Here is a 15,839-nt window from a genome sequence, read left to right as displayed (position 1 = left end):
ATAGGGCTGAAGCTAGCCCACTGGTAAAAAGAGAATGACAACCAGACAAAATGACATAAATCCCACTCCTAGAGTACAACCATAAGTAAGCCCTGTAAATACTGCAAAAGGCAGCAAAAGGAGAACTCCTTAAGGAGGTAAGAATGCACACTGGCTAGGGACTCCATACCAGTTGATAAACACAGTGGCCCAATTCTGGAATTTCCAGACTGCCAACCTAGCAACAGAAGGCAGCCCCACCAGGTCATTCCTCCTCCAGATCAAACTGGAATCCATCTGACAGTATCAGATGAGCTGGGCACCACCAGAGAGGAGGATTCATCTGGAGCTCTGACAATAATGAGCAGCTTCCTTGAGGGGCTTGAGACTCCCCTCCCTTGCCCAGAGACCCCAGGACAGCTGGGTGGCACTAACGGGGGATCCTACCACAACAAGAGCCAGCTCAAAGATGTTTTCTATCTCCCACAAACAGAAGAAACCCCATATAACAAGTACCTAGCCAGAGAAGCTTCTTTCTGCCTGTGGACCTAAGACTCCCTTCTCTTACTGGGGCACACTCAGTGGCTCAGCTTTGTGAAACCTCTTTCATGGTCTCAGACAGCACTAGCAAGGACTAGTGGGAGCCCCAGCAGCAACATGTAAATAAACCAAAATAACATTGCAATGGCTCTGAAAAGTACATGTTCATTGGGATCACAGCCCACAAAAGTGGGTCAGAACTTGCATGCTAACTCTAAAAAGGGTGCTAAAATAAAAGATTTAGCAGGAACCCAAAGTCTTATAACATAATAGACAAAATGTCTAGGATATGATTGAAATCATCTGTCATACCAAGAATCAGGAAAATTACAATTTGAATGAGAAAAGAGAATCAACTGATGCTCACACTGAGATTAATCAGATGTTGAAATTATCAAAGATTTTAAAGCAGCTACATGAGATTTCTTCAATTAAAATGCTTGAAGCAAATGAAAAAAATAGAAAACCTCAGTAAAGAAATAGAAAGTTATATAAAAAAATCAAATGGAAATTATAGAATTGAAATCTACATAAACATAAATTAAAAAAAAGCAACTCATTGGATGGGTCCAATAGTATGGTGGAGGTGATAGAGAATAGAGTCAGTGAACTTGAGGGCAGAACAATAGAACCCACCCAATCTGAACAACAAGAAAGAAGACTGATAGAACTGAACAGAGCCTTGGTTACCAACAGGGCTATAATGGAAGAGCCAACATTCATATCATGAGTATTCTAGAAGAAGAGGAAAAGAGAATGGGGATGAATGAATATTTGAGGAACAATAGCTGAAATCTTCCTAAATTTGGCAAATATACAAATGTACAGATTCAAGAAGTTGAATCAACACCAAATAAGATAAACCTAAAGAAATCTACACAATCCAAAGCACATCATAATTAAACTTTTGAAAACTTACGACAAAGAAAAATCTTGAAGTCACCAAAGAGAAACAATGCATTACCTATAGGGGAAAACTCATTTTAATGACAGATTTCTCATCTGAACACATGGAGGAAGGAAGTAGAACATTTTTCATGTGCTGAAAGAAAAGGCCTGTCAATCACATATTTTTTATCCATCAAATCTATCCTTAAGAAATGAAGAGGAAATTAAAACATTCTATGATGAAAGAAAACTAGTAGTATTTGTTGTTAGCAAACCTATCCTTAAAGATTGGCTAAAGAAAATTCTTCAATCAGAAAAGAAAAGATAAAATAAAGGATATTGGAGGCTCAGGAAGGAAGAGGGAATAATGTAAAGAGCAGGAACATGGGTTCATATAAGAGATTATTGATCTTCTCATGTGTTTTATTAATCATAATTGATGATTGAAACAAAATCTTTAATGCCTTCTGATACTCAGGACAATGCCATTTAAAAGTGGGGATGGTAAAGGAACCTAAACAAAAGAAAGGTTTCCAGGTTTCAGTTGAAGTGGTAAAATGTTGATACCAGTAGACTGTGATAAGCTGCATGCGTATATTTCATTACCCAGGGAAACCACTACAAAATCTACACGAAAAAATACTCTTAAAAACAACATCATCAGTAAATCAAGCTGGATTCATAAAAGAATGTTCAAATAACCCATAGGGAGATAAAGCAAGAGAAACTGAGGACCAAGAACAAGAGAAAACAATAAATAAAATGTCAAGCTTAGGTGCTAATATGTCAATAATTACCTTAAATATAAATGGTCTAAACATACTAATCAAAGGCAGAGATTGGCAGAATGGATAAAAAAGCATGCCGCAATATACAATGTTTATAAGAATCTCACTTCAAATTCGATGACATAGGTAGCTTGAAAGTAAAAGGGTGGAAAAAGATATATCATCCCAACATTAAGGGGAAAAAAGTAGGAGTAGCTATACTTATATCTTATTAAGTAATTTCAGTGCAAAGAAAGTTCCTTTGAAAAGTTACATTACAGAATAATAAAAAGATCACTCTACCAGGAAGACACAATGATTCTAAATGTGTGCACACCAAACAATATTGCTGAAAGGAGACATAGACAAATCCCCAATTATAGTTCAGGACTTCAACACTCTCCTCTCAGCAGATGACATATCTTCTCAACAGAAAACCAGAAAGGATATAGAAGATATGAATGATACAATCAGTCAACAGTATCTGATTGATGTATATAAAAACTCCACCCAACAATAGTGGAATAAACATATTTTTCAAGTGCCCATGGAATATTAAACAAGATAGATCATATCTTAGGTTATAAATTAAACTTCAACCAATTTAAAAGAATTGAAACCATACAGATTGTTTTCTGTGACTACAGTGGAATCAAACTAGAAATAAATAGCAAAAAGACCACAGGAAACTCTCTAAACGTGTGGAAATTAAATGACAAACTTGTAAATAATTCATGTACTAAAAAGGAATTCACAAAGGAAATTAAAAAATATAGAACTAAATTAAATTGAAAATGCTATATCAAAATATGTGGATTGAATCTAAAGTAGTTCTGAGAAGCAAATTTCTAGGATAAATGCTTGCATTGCTAATGAAATGTTTGTGAGTGTCCAAGACCATCCCATATTTAATTCATCTAATGAAGTCCTTCTACACTAACAGAACCCAGAAATCATTATGCTTACAGTTGCCATTTATTAATATGAAAGAATACAGAGGAAAATCAGCAGAGGTAAAAGGTACATGGGGTGAAGTCTGGAGGAAACCAGGCACAAGTTGCTAACTCTCTTCTCCCAGTGGAGATATGCAGGACACAATTCCTCCAGAAATGAATTGGGCTAACGTATATGAAACGTCTCCCAGGGAAGCTTGCATGAGCCTAGAGATCCCAGCTTTATATTGGGGATTGATGACAGAGATATACTGTATATGCATGACTGACTACAATTACTGAGGTTCCAGGTCCCCAGAAGAAAAGCCGGTATTCACCATAAATTATGCTGTTTGCACAAACTATCTTGACAACCTAGTACAATGTGGTTCAAAGCCTCAAGTACGGAAACATTATCAGTTAGAACATTCCAAAGGCTCAATTTCCAAGAGCTGGCCAAGGGTCAGTCACTAAACAGACCCTTCTTGAGAATGTGCAAGATTTGAGCAATGCAAACTTTCTGAGTTAACCTTTTCCAGCACATGGAGAAGTATTTTTAATCAATAATCTAAGTTCCTCCCTCAAGAAAGTAGAAAAAGAACAAAATAAACCCAAAGTATGTAGAAGGAAGGGGGCAATAAAGATCAGAGCAGAGATTAATGAAATTGAAAATAAGAAAATAGAGAAAATCAGTTATTCAAAAACAATTGAAAAATGGTTAAAACTTTAACAAGACTAAAGAACATAATAAGAGAAAACATAAATCACACAACATCAGGAATAAAATAATATCATATCTTGCCATCATAATAAAGCAATAAGCAAATACTACAAACATCTTTATGCTCATAAATTCAACAACTTAAGAGAAATGGACGAATTCATTATAAACCCAACACTTACTCAACAAGATGAAATAAATAATTGGAATAGCCTTTTAAATGTTAAAAGTGAGAATTCGTAATTATAAAGCTACTAGAAAAGAAATCTCCAGACACAGATTTTTTCCTTGAAGAAAAGCACAAAACATTTAAAGAATAATTGGCACTAATTTTACAGTCTCTACTAATTGAACACTCTATTCCAGAAAACAAAGAGGAGGAAACACTTTCTAATTTATTTTATGAGTGTTATTCTTTTTTTTTTTTTAAACTTTTTTTTTGAAATAAATTCAAAGTTATAGGAACAGTTGCAAAAACAATACTAACCCCATATACAGAATTCCTTCATACCCTGACCTCCCTCACCTGATAGCCCAATCCACCAACTTTAACATGTTGTCACATCACTATTTCTTTCCCTCCCTCCCTCCCTCCCTCCCTATCATCCATCATCTATTGCACTGTCTTCTGAACATATGACAGCTAGCTGCACACACCCTTGAACAAACACTATAATTCACATATACACTTCCCATGAATAAGAACATTCTTTTATGCAATCCCATTAAGCGCAGCTAAGAAGTACAAGAGATTCAACAATGATGCAAAGCTTACATTCTATATCTCTTTTTCCTTATGTCTCAACTGTGACCCTTTGAGCCTCCTGTCCTCCATCCTCCAATCACATCCAGGTTCATCCTTGGCATTCAATTGTCATCTATTTAGACTGTCTTTTTTTTTTTTTTTTTTCTCAATTGTGGAAACATATATACAGCCTAAATCTTCCCATTCCACCCCCTCCCTAGCCTTCCATTAGTGGGATTAATCACATTTAGAATGTTGTAATGCTCTTTCCCACCATCCATTACTAGAAATTTCCCTTCACCTCAAACAGCAACCCTACACTCATTTCTTGACTCCCCATTGCCCCTTCCCCCATTTCTCTTAACCCATACTCTACTTTTCATCTCTATGGTTATATTCTCTAATAACTTCTTTGTGTTTACTGTGGGGCTTAAAATTAACCTCTTAAATCCATAACAATCTTGTTTTTCTTTGATACCACCTTCATTCCAATAGGACACATAAACTATGTTCCTATACTCCTCCATTCCCCCACCTTTATATAGTTGTCTAAAATTACATATTTTACATTGAGTTCAAAACCACTGATTTGTCCTTAGAGTTTGTGTATTTTATATCATGTAGGAAGTAAATAGTGGAGTTACAGATCAAAAATTAATGACTTCCATTTGTATTCCATTGGGTTTGGAGAATGCGCTTTGAGTATATTCAATTTTTTTTTTTTTTAATTTCTTGAGGCTTGTTTTATGTCCCAGCTTATGGTCCCTTCTGGAGAAAGATCCCTGATCACTAGAGAAAAATGAGTGTCCTGGTGATTTGGGATGTAAGGTACTATATATGTCTGTTAAAATTCTCTATATTTCTCTCTCATTTCTCTGTTTCTCTGTTGGTAGGGCTCCCTTTAGAATCTGAAGTAGGGCAGGTCTTTTATTGGCAAAATCTCTCAGCATTTGTTTGTCTGTGAAAAATTTAAGCTCTCCCTCAAATTTGAAGAGAGTTTTGCTGGATAAAGTATTCTTGGTTGGAAATTTTTCTCTCTCAGAATTTTAAATATGTCATGCCACTGCCTTCTCACCTCCATGGTGACCACTGAGTAGTCATAACTTAGTCTTATGTTGTTTCCTTTGTATGTGGTGAATTGCTTTTTTCTTGCTGCTTTCAGAACTCGCTCCTTCTCTTCAGTATTTGACAGTCTGATCAGAATATGTCTTGGAGTGGGTTTATTTGGATTTATTCTATTTGGAGTTTGCTGGGCATTTATGTTTTGTGTATTTATATTGTGTATAAGGTTGAGGAAGTTTTCCCCAACAATTTCTTTGAATACTCTTTCTAGACCTTTACCCTTCTCTTCCGTTTCTGGGACACCAATGAGTCTTAAGTTTGGACGTTTCATTTTAACTATTGAATCCCTGAGATCTATTTTGATTTTTTCAATTTTTTTCTCCATTCTTTCTTTTGTTCTTTCATTTTCTGTTCTGTGGACTTCTAGGACACTGAGACATTGTTCACCTTCCTCTAATCTTGTATTGTGAATATCCAGAGTCTTTTTAATTTGGCCAACAGTTTCTTTTATTTCCATAAGATCTTCTATTTTTTTATTTACTTTTGCAATGTCTTCTTTATGCTCTTCTAGGGTCTTCTTTATGTCACTTATATCCTGGGCCATGGTCTTCTTGATGTCCTTTAAATCCTTTGCCATGTTTTCATTCCTCAATTGTAGTTCTTTGATTAATTCTGCCAAATACTGAGTCTTTTCCGAAATCTTGATTTGTGTGTTTGGAGTTGGATTCTCCATATCATCTGGTTTTATCATATGCATTAAGATTTTCTGTTGTTTTTGGCCTCTTGGCATTTGTTTTGCTTGATAGGGTTCTTTCAAGTTGTAAAAAAAAAAAGGATATTGATCTAATTTTTCAGAAACACAGTTTGGTGACATACACGTTCTCTAACTAACCAGCAGATGGTGTCTGCATGTCACCTATACCCCTCAAGTCAGTTCTCAACCTTGTTCCCGTGGTATGTGGGGAAATGATTCTTGTGGGGTTCAGTTGGAGAACTCAGTTTGGGTGTGTTGCTGGAGCCGTCTGCCCTGAATGTGGGGCGTGTGTATGGGTGACCAGGGAGGAAGGGCAGCTTTAATATTCAAATCCCCCAGGTTCCTGGAGATTCAAGGCCGCCGCAAGAGTCTAAGCCTTCATTTCAGTTCAGCCCAGACCCTCTCTCTCGCTGTCTCACAAACCACTGGACTTGGCGTAGCGTCCCTGGGTTCTCCGAGCGGGTCCCCCCTCCCAGCTGCGATCCTCCAGGAGCTCAGCTAAGGGAATGCCATGCTACATCACCAGTGTATGCCGTCCCTCAAGGGAAGCCCCAGGCCGCCGGGCTGTGCAGCGATGCTCTCAGCCTGAAGCAAAAATGGCTGAATGGAGCGTCTCAACCCCCTCCTCCTCGCACAGTTCCTCCTTCCCAGCTCCAGGACAACTGGCGGGGCTCTGGGCTGTGGGCACAGCCCCAGGCAGCAGTTCATCGAGCCCTCCGGGGAGCCAGCTATGAGCCGTGGGTTTTCTTTCAGCTTCCGGCTCTCCCCTCCATTTCCCAAGCCCCAAGGGTATCTGCAGCAGACTATCCTCCAGGCCAGACATCGAGAGGCTGGCCTAGCCCCTTCTTGCTGTGTTTTACTGCATGGTTCCCACTCCCACAACTACAGCCGCTCCTGGGTTTTTCCCTTTTTTTTTTTTTAAAAGAGCCAGTCAGTCTCCAAATGCCAAGCCCTGACTTCCCCACAATGCTGAGTGGCTGCAGGTCTTCCAGCCAGCTTACTCACTTGTTTCAGAATGCAGACTCCTGGTTTCACCAAATATACGGCCCCTATGATACTAGCAGACCTCATCCAGCTGGTGCATCGCTGTAACTGGTATTCTGGGTCACTTTCTGGTTTTTATCTAGCATTTTTCACGGAGGTATTTTTTGCCCTGTCTCACCTAGCCACCATCTTAGTTTCTTCTTAACTTCTTCAGAGCAAACTCTGGGATAGTAAAAGTCAGCTTTCAATGGCTGTCTCCAAAATGTCTCCTTCAGCTGCAGCCCAGTATTATTCTTATATGGAAACCAGACAAAAATATAATAAGAAAAGAAAATTTCAGACCAATATTTCGCATGAACATAGACACAAAAGTCCTCTATCAAATCAAACACTCTAACATTTTTTAAAAAGAATTATACACCGTTATCAAGTGGAATTTACTCCAGTCGTGCAAGGCTGGATCAGCACTTGAAAATCAGTCAGTGTAATCTACCATATCAGCAAGCTAGAGAAAAAAACATATGATCACATCAAATGACACTAAAAATCATTTCACAATATCAAACATTGGCATCATGAAAAAACTCTTAGCAAATGAAGGAATAGAGGGGAATTACCACAACTTGATATAAGCATCTACAAAAAGCTACAACTAACATCATAGTTAATGATGAAAGACTGAATGCTTTCCCCCTAAGATAAAAACAGGCAAGGATATCTTCTCACATCACTGTTATTCAATATAGTATTGAAAGTTCTAGGCACTGCAATAAGGCAAGAAAAAGAAATACAAGGCATACAGATTAGAAAGGAAGAAATAAACTATCACTATTTATGGATGACATAGTTGTCTACCTAGGAATCTACAAAACCAAAAAATAAAAACCACTAAAACCAACTAAACAAACAAAGAAACAACCTCCTAGAACTGATTGAGTTCAGCAAGATTGCAGGATATAAGTTCAAAACGTAAAAATCAAGGCCATTTCTATATGCTAGCAATGAACATGAAGATAATTAAATTAATAATTGAATACAATTTAAAATCTAAGAAAATGAAATCCTTATGCATGTACTTAACAAAACATATACAGGATGTGTACACTAAAAATTACAAAATGCTGATGAAAGAAATCAAAGAAGACAAATAAATGGAGAAACATACCATGCTCAAGGATTGGATAACTCAATATAGTAATGATGCCAATTCTCCCTAAATTGATCTATAGGTTTATTGCAATTCCTAATAAAATCCCAGAAATGTTTTTGTAGACTTAGACAGGCTTATTCTAAAATTTATATGGAAAACCACAGTCCCTAGAATAGCCAAAATAATTAGAAAAAGAAGAAGAAAGTGGGAGGAATCACTCTACCTGATACTAATTACTAAATAGCTAAATTAATTGAGACATTGTGGTCTTGGTGAAGAGATGGGAACACAGATCAGTGGAAAAGAATAGAGAACCCAGAAATAGGCTTACACAAATATGCCCAACTGATTTTTGACAAAGGTTCTAAAGATATTCAGTGCAGGCAAGATAGCCTTTTCAACAATTGATGTTGGAGTAACTGGACATCCATAGGTACAAAAAAAAAAAAAAAGGAAATTCAACCTCAGTTTCACACCTTATACATATATTAGGTCAAAATGGATCACAGACTTAAATGTAAAATATAAAACTATAAAACTTTTAGAAAAACTGGGAGAAAATATTTGGGGGTCTAACACTGGGTAAAGAGTTCTTAGTATTGACACCAAAAGCATGCTCCATAAAAGGAAAAATTGGTAAATTGAACTTCATCAAAATTAAAAGAAAAACTAAACTAAAATTAAAACTAAATTTCAATTTTACTCTGTGACTCTGTTAATGATATGAAAAGACATGCTACAAACATGGAGAAAATATTTATGTGCAAACCACATATCTGACGAAGGGTTAGTAGTTAGAAAATATTGAGAACTCTCAACACTCAACAATAACAGAAAAATCAACCCTGTTAGAAAACGGCAAAATACATGAACAGATATTTCACAGAAGAGGATAGAAAGATGACAAATAAGTTCATGAAAAGAGATTCATCATTAGCCACCATGGAAATGTAAATTAAAACTATAATGAGATATCACTACATCCCTATTAAAATGGTTAAAATGGAAAATAAGGATAACACAAACTACTGGGAGCATGTGGAGAAATTGAATCACTCAGCAATGGATACTTTGGGAGTAAATAAAATTGTGGTAATGTAAAATGATACAGTCACTCTGGAAAACAGTTTAGCAGTTTTTTTTTTTTTTAATTAATCACGTAACTACCATACAACCCATCAAACACACTCATGGGCATTTATTCCAGAGAAATGAAGACTAAAGTTCATGCAAAAAACTTATAAATAAACATTATAGCCCTATTCATAATAGCCAAAATTTGACAAGGCTGCATATGTCCATCAACAGGTGAATGGTTAAACAAACTGTGCTTTTTCCATACCATGGAATAATTACTTAGCAATAGAAAGGAACAAATGATTGATACACATAGCAACTTTGATGGGTCTCCAGAGAACTATGTTGAATGGGAAAAGCCAATCCCCAAAGCTTATATACTATATGGTTCCATTTAAATAACATTCTTGAAATGAAAAAATTATAGAAATGGAGAACAGATTAGTGGCTGTTGGGGGTTAAGAGGTTATGGGGGTGGGAGGCCTGTATGTGTGGCTAAAACAGTAACATGAGAGATCCTTGTAGTGATGGAAATGAACTGTCTCTGGACTGTATCAATGTTGACAATCTGGTTGTGTTATTCTTTCATAGTTTTGCAAGACATTACCATTGGGGAAAACTGGTAAAGTACACATGGTATCTCCCTATTCTATTTCTTACAATTGCAGGTATATCTGTGATGATTTAAAGATAAAAATTTAATTAAAAAATAAAAAACTAAACATGTAGCTGCCATATGACCCAGCAATTGCACTCTTGGACATTTATTCCAGAGAAATGCAAACCTATGTTCATATAAACCCAGTATTGAGATACATATAGCAGCCTTATTGGTAATAGTACTGATGTGACATCCAGTCATGCAATATTACTCAGCAATAAAAAAGGAACAAATTATTGATATACACCAAAATTTAGGTGAATATCCAGGGGATTATACTGAAAGAAAATGATTATCTCAAAAGGTTACATACCATATGATTTTATTTATATAATGTTTTTGAAATGAGAATATTATAGAAATGGAGGACAGACTGGTGGTTGCCAGGGAATAGGGATGGATGGGAGGGTGGTAGGTGTCATTGTAAAAGGGCAATAAAAGGGATCTTTTAGTGATGGAACTGTTCAGTGTCTTGTCTGTGGTGGTGGATACACAAACCTACACATGTGATAAAATTGGATGGAACTAAATATACATACATACATACACACAGAAATGAGTACAAGTTAAATGGGGTATCTTAATAAAATAGGTAGATTCTATCAATGGCAATATCCTGGTTGTGATATTATATCATAGTTTTGTAAAATGTTACTATTAGGGGAACTGGGTAAAGTGTACAAGGGATCTCCTACAACTGCACATGAATCTACAATTATCTCAAAATTAAATTTAGAAAAACATAGACGAGAGAGAGAGAGAGAGAATGGCAATATAGTTTGGTTAAGAAAGTCCTTTCTGCTTGTATCCTGAAGTTTCAGAAGAGCTGAGCATCCAGATATTCTAAAGCTTTATAGTGGTGGAAAAGCAAAAATTTTCCCCCAAACTAAGGTTAGTGTAAGCAAAGGCAGTGACCCAAAAAACAAGGCAGGAGATTGAATTAGGGATTCAGACATGGCTGATACCCTGGATAGCCATTGTTTCAAATTGGCCTTAGACTGGCCAAATTAGAGACTACAAAGCTGAGTGCTAGGGGAATCAAGAGAGGCTTGTTGCCAGGAAACAGAAATTCTCAGATCTGTTTGTGGGTTCAAATGTGGTGACTTGATGAGGCTTTTGACTATATTAATTGCCCTTGGGATTACCTGGAATCAAAAAGACTAAAAGCCAACTAAAATTTTAAGGGCTTTGTATTGCCGGAGAACCCACAGGCCTTGATAAGATAAGTCTCTGGGTATTTATCACTTAAAACAATCCAGACATCCCAATCTATAGCAACAGGAAGAGAAATGACAAACACATGAGAGCTTTAGGAGGGACCTCCTGCCTTAAGTCCAGCCTGTGGTGGAGAATGAAAAAGAGAGAGTCTCCAAGGTGCTCAGTGGAGGCCCAAGATTAGCTGACCAAGACAACGACTCCTGTCACCAGGCCAGGGAATCCTGAATATTCCTGTTCAGCAGTGTTGATACATGCTAAGGACCAGCCACCACCAAGTGTGGTTTCCCATTTTCCCTTTTTCCAGATGGGAATTTAGACCTAACCCTGGACTTTACAGTTAAGTGAGCCAGTAAATTTCTTTTTTGCTTAAATAGCTTTTATTTGGGTTTTCTGTCACTTGGAATTAAGAGATCCTTAAGAGATGCTCTGTTCATCCACTTTAAAATAAGCAGTGTGCAAATTATATACATGTAAGCACAGAAATAAAGCAATGCAGAGGCATTTGTCCACACATACACACAAGGCTGTCCAAACAGATGCGCAAAGGAAAGAACCTCTATATCTACAAGCATAGGTGCATACCTATCACACACACATACAGCACATGCAACACTAAAAGAGGCAAGCACACAGGTACAGAAAAATTCATTTGTGGTGGCATATGTGTGTGCATACAGAGTAATCTCCCCAGGTGAATAACTATTATGAGTCAACCTCTCCATCACATCTTTGGGCATATCATTAGCCTCAGAGTATTCAAAGGCAGAGATGATGTTCTTATTGCAATATATTAATGAACAGAATTAAGGGTTCTTTGTTTGAGCTTCAAAAGATGATGTGGGATTATAACATAATGAAGGTTTCAAAGGTTCAAAATCTGCTAATTAGCTTGTGCATTCAATTTAGTGCAGCTTTGGTGCCCGCAAATCCAACCAGGGCCTGGATCTCTATGGAGTCTCCACAGAGCTGGATGCAGGCGGGCTGCAGAGTAATGAGACTGTTAGAGCCTGGCCTCGTCGTCTGTGGCACAGACACAGAAAATGCAGCCAACCCTCAATTAGTTGAGGAGTAGTGATGGGGGAATGAGAAATGTTGGCCACACTGGGGCTTCATCAGGCAAAATGGGTGGTGATGAAAGGGGAAAAGTGAACATTCGATATTCTCACTGAACTTGGGTTCTAAAATATATGGAGGAAAAGGTATAATAAATGGGTGCAGGCACTCAAGGATTTACCTTCCTTCATCTATTTCTTGAGCACCTATTAATTGTAAAGTATTGCACTAAACTGATGGAGCTTCAGAAGTAAATTAGAATTACATGTTGCTTAAAAAGTGGCCTCATTCGAAATCAGGCAGATGAAATGACACACAATAGGGAAAAAATGTTCAAGTCTCTCAAGTAATGCCAATTCTGATATGTATGTGAGCCCCATGTCTCATTGTTGACAAAAAAAGGCAAGGACCAGTCAGAAGCTATTGGATAGGAAACATGCATTTCCCTATACAATCTTACATTATGAAATTACCTTACCTAGTCTGATGATATTTTATTTAATTTTTATTTTATTTTATTTTATTTTATTTCATTTTATTTCATTTCATTTCATTTCATTTCATTTCATTTCATTTTTTACCTTCTGAAAGTCTCATTGCCTTGTATTCATCTTTCAAAAACCACTTTGAGACACCATCGGCCCCCAGAAAATTACAGTCATTTTCATAACGAAAACAAATATTGTACAGTATGTCACAGCTTGCAAAGTAGTTTATCATTGACTCTCTTGATTTTTGATATAGCTCAGACAGCCATATTCATCCATATTAAGTGCATATGGATTTGTGTTCATTATATGTTCTGGGTGTGCATGCAGTGTGCCTCTTTGTCCCTATATACACTTTCGTAGTTAAAATCTATCTTATATGATATTGCTGTAGCCATACTAGCTTTTTCGTGGTTAGTATTTGCCTGGTATATCTTTGTGTGTGTGTGCCTTTGTTCTTAACTTTTATAAGTATTTTTATTTCTTTAAAATCTGTGTCTCTTGTAAGTAACATAGAGCCAGATTTTAAAAATATATTCAGTCTGGTAGTTTCAGAACTTTAATAAGTGAGCTTAATCTGCATACATTTATTAGACTTGGTAACATATTTGCACTGATTTCTACCTCTAATTTTGTGTCTACTTCTGAACTTCATTTTTTAAAAATATTTTTCTCCTTTCTGGCCTCTTTTTGGTTTGATTATAATTTCGACATGGTCCCTTTTCTGTTTTGCTAGTTTCAGAGTTATTACTATTTGTTTTTTCTTTTAGTGGTATTACTCAATTGTTAAATATTGATACTTATTTTTCTCAGCTATATAGTAACTAATATCAGGTAGAGTGTTTCCTCAAATTTTATTCTTTTCCTAATTGTTTTAGCTATTCTATTTAAAAAAAAAAAACCAGGGCATGTGGCTTTCCATATTCTAGGGCACGTGCCCTGGGCTTTTCTTTTGGGGGATGTTTTTGATAACTGATTCAATCTCTTTATTTGTTATTGGTCAGTTGAGATCTATATCTTCTTGCATCAGTGTAGGTAGTTTGTGTGTTTCTAAGAATTTCTCCGGTTCATCTAGGTTATCTTATTTGTTGGTGTACAATTATTCAAAAAGTATCCTCTTATAATCTTTTTATTTCCTTGGGGTTAGTAGTAATGTTTCCCCTTTTGTTTCTGATTTTAGTCATTTGCATCCTCTTTCCTTTTTTGTCAATCTAGTTCAAGGTTTATTTTATTGATATTTTCAAGGAAATAATTTTAGGTTTCATAGATTTCTCTATTGTTTGCCTATTCTCTATTTCATTTTTCTCCCTCTAATCTTTGTACTTACTTCCTTCTAGTAACTTTGGATTTAGATTGCTCTTCTTTTTCTAGTTCCTCCAATATGACATTAGGTCTCTGATTGATATTTTCCTTCTTTTTTAATGCAACATTTAGAGCTATGAGTTTCCCTCTCAGCAATGCCTTTGTTGCATTCCATAAGTTTTGGTATGCTGTATTTTCATTTTCATTTGCCTCAAGATATTTCCTAATTTCCCCTGTTATTTATTTTTTGACCCACTGGTTGTTTGAGTGTGTATTTTAATATCCACATTCTCATGAATTTTTCAGTTCTCCCTCTGTTATTGATTTCTATCTTCATTCCATTGTGGTCGGAGAATATACTGAGTATGATTTCAATATTTTTTAATTTATTGAGGTCTTTTTTTGACCTAACATATGGTCTATCCTGGGAAATCATCCACATGCAGTGGAGAAGAATGTGTATTCTGCTGTTCTTTATATGTGTTCAGTCTAGTTGGTTTATAGTATCTTTAAAGTTTTCTATTTCCTTCTGATCTTCTGTCTAGATGTTCTATCCATCGTTCAAAGTGGCATTGAAGTCTCCTATTATTAATGTAGAAGCATTCGTTTCTCTCTTGAAATCTATCCATATTCATTTCTTATCTTTTGGGGCTCTGATATTAGGTGCGTTGTTTTAGTTTCCTTGGCTGTTCAAGCAAATATCATGCAATGGTTCAGCTTAAACATGGGCATTTATTTGCTCATAGTTTTAGGTTTAAGAGAAAATCCAAATCAAGACATCATCAAGGTGATGCTTTCTTCCCAAACACTGGTGTTCTGAGGCTGGCTGTTGGTGATCCTTGGTCCTGGGCTCCTCTGTCACATAACAATGCACATGGCGGCCTCCCCTGGACTCTCCTTCTCTTCTGGGTTCCATTGATGTTCAGCTTCTGGCTTCTCCCTCTGTGGCTTTCTCTCTAACTGTCTGAATTTCATTCTGCTTATAAAGGAATAGGATTAAGACCCATCCTGATTTAGGTGGGCCACACCTTAACTAAAGCAACCTCATCAAATGTCCTACTTACAATGAATACACACCCACAAGAATGTATTAAGTTTAAGGACATGTTTTTCTGGGTACATACAACTCCAAACTACCACATACTTATATATATTTATAATTACTATACCTGTTTTGAATTGACCCCTTTACCAGTATTTTGTATCTTTCTTTGTCCCTTTTAACAGCTGTTGACTTAAAGTCTATTTTATCTCATGTTAGTATAGCTACCCCAGATCTCTTGGTTTTTACACACACACACACATATATGTATATGCATGTGTGTGTGTGTGTCTATATATATAAAACTTGTTTTTACAACTTTTCCCTTTTAACCTACTTGTGTCTTTGAATTTAAGGTGAGAAAAATTAAGGAGCATGTGGCGGTTGGGTCATGCTTTTTTATCCATTCTTCCAATCTCTTTCTTTTGACTGGCATGCATAATCCATTTATCTTTAAAGTAAGCAGAAGCTTCTTA

The sequence above is a fragment of the Choloepus didactylus genome, chromosome 1 (assembly GCF_015220235.1).
Source record: "Choloepus didactylus isolate mChoDid1 chromosome 1, mChoDid1.pri, whole genome shotgun sequence".
Classification (NCBI taxonomy): Eukaryota; Metazoa; Chordata; class Mammalia; order Pilosa; family Megalonychidae; genus Choloepus; species Choloepus didactylus.
The sequence above is the reverse complement of the archived record's forward strand: the minus strand, read 5'-3'. Positions refer to the sequence as shown.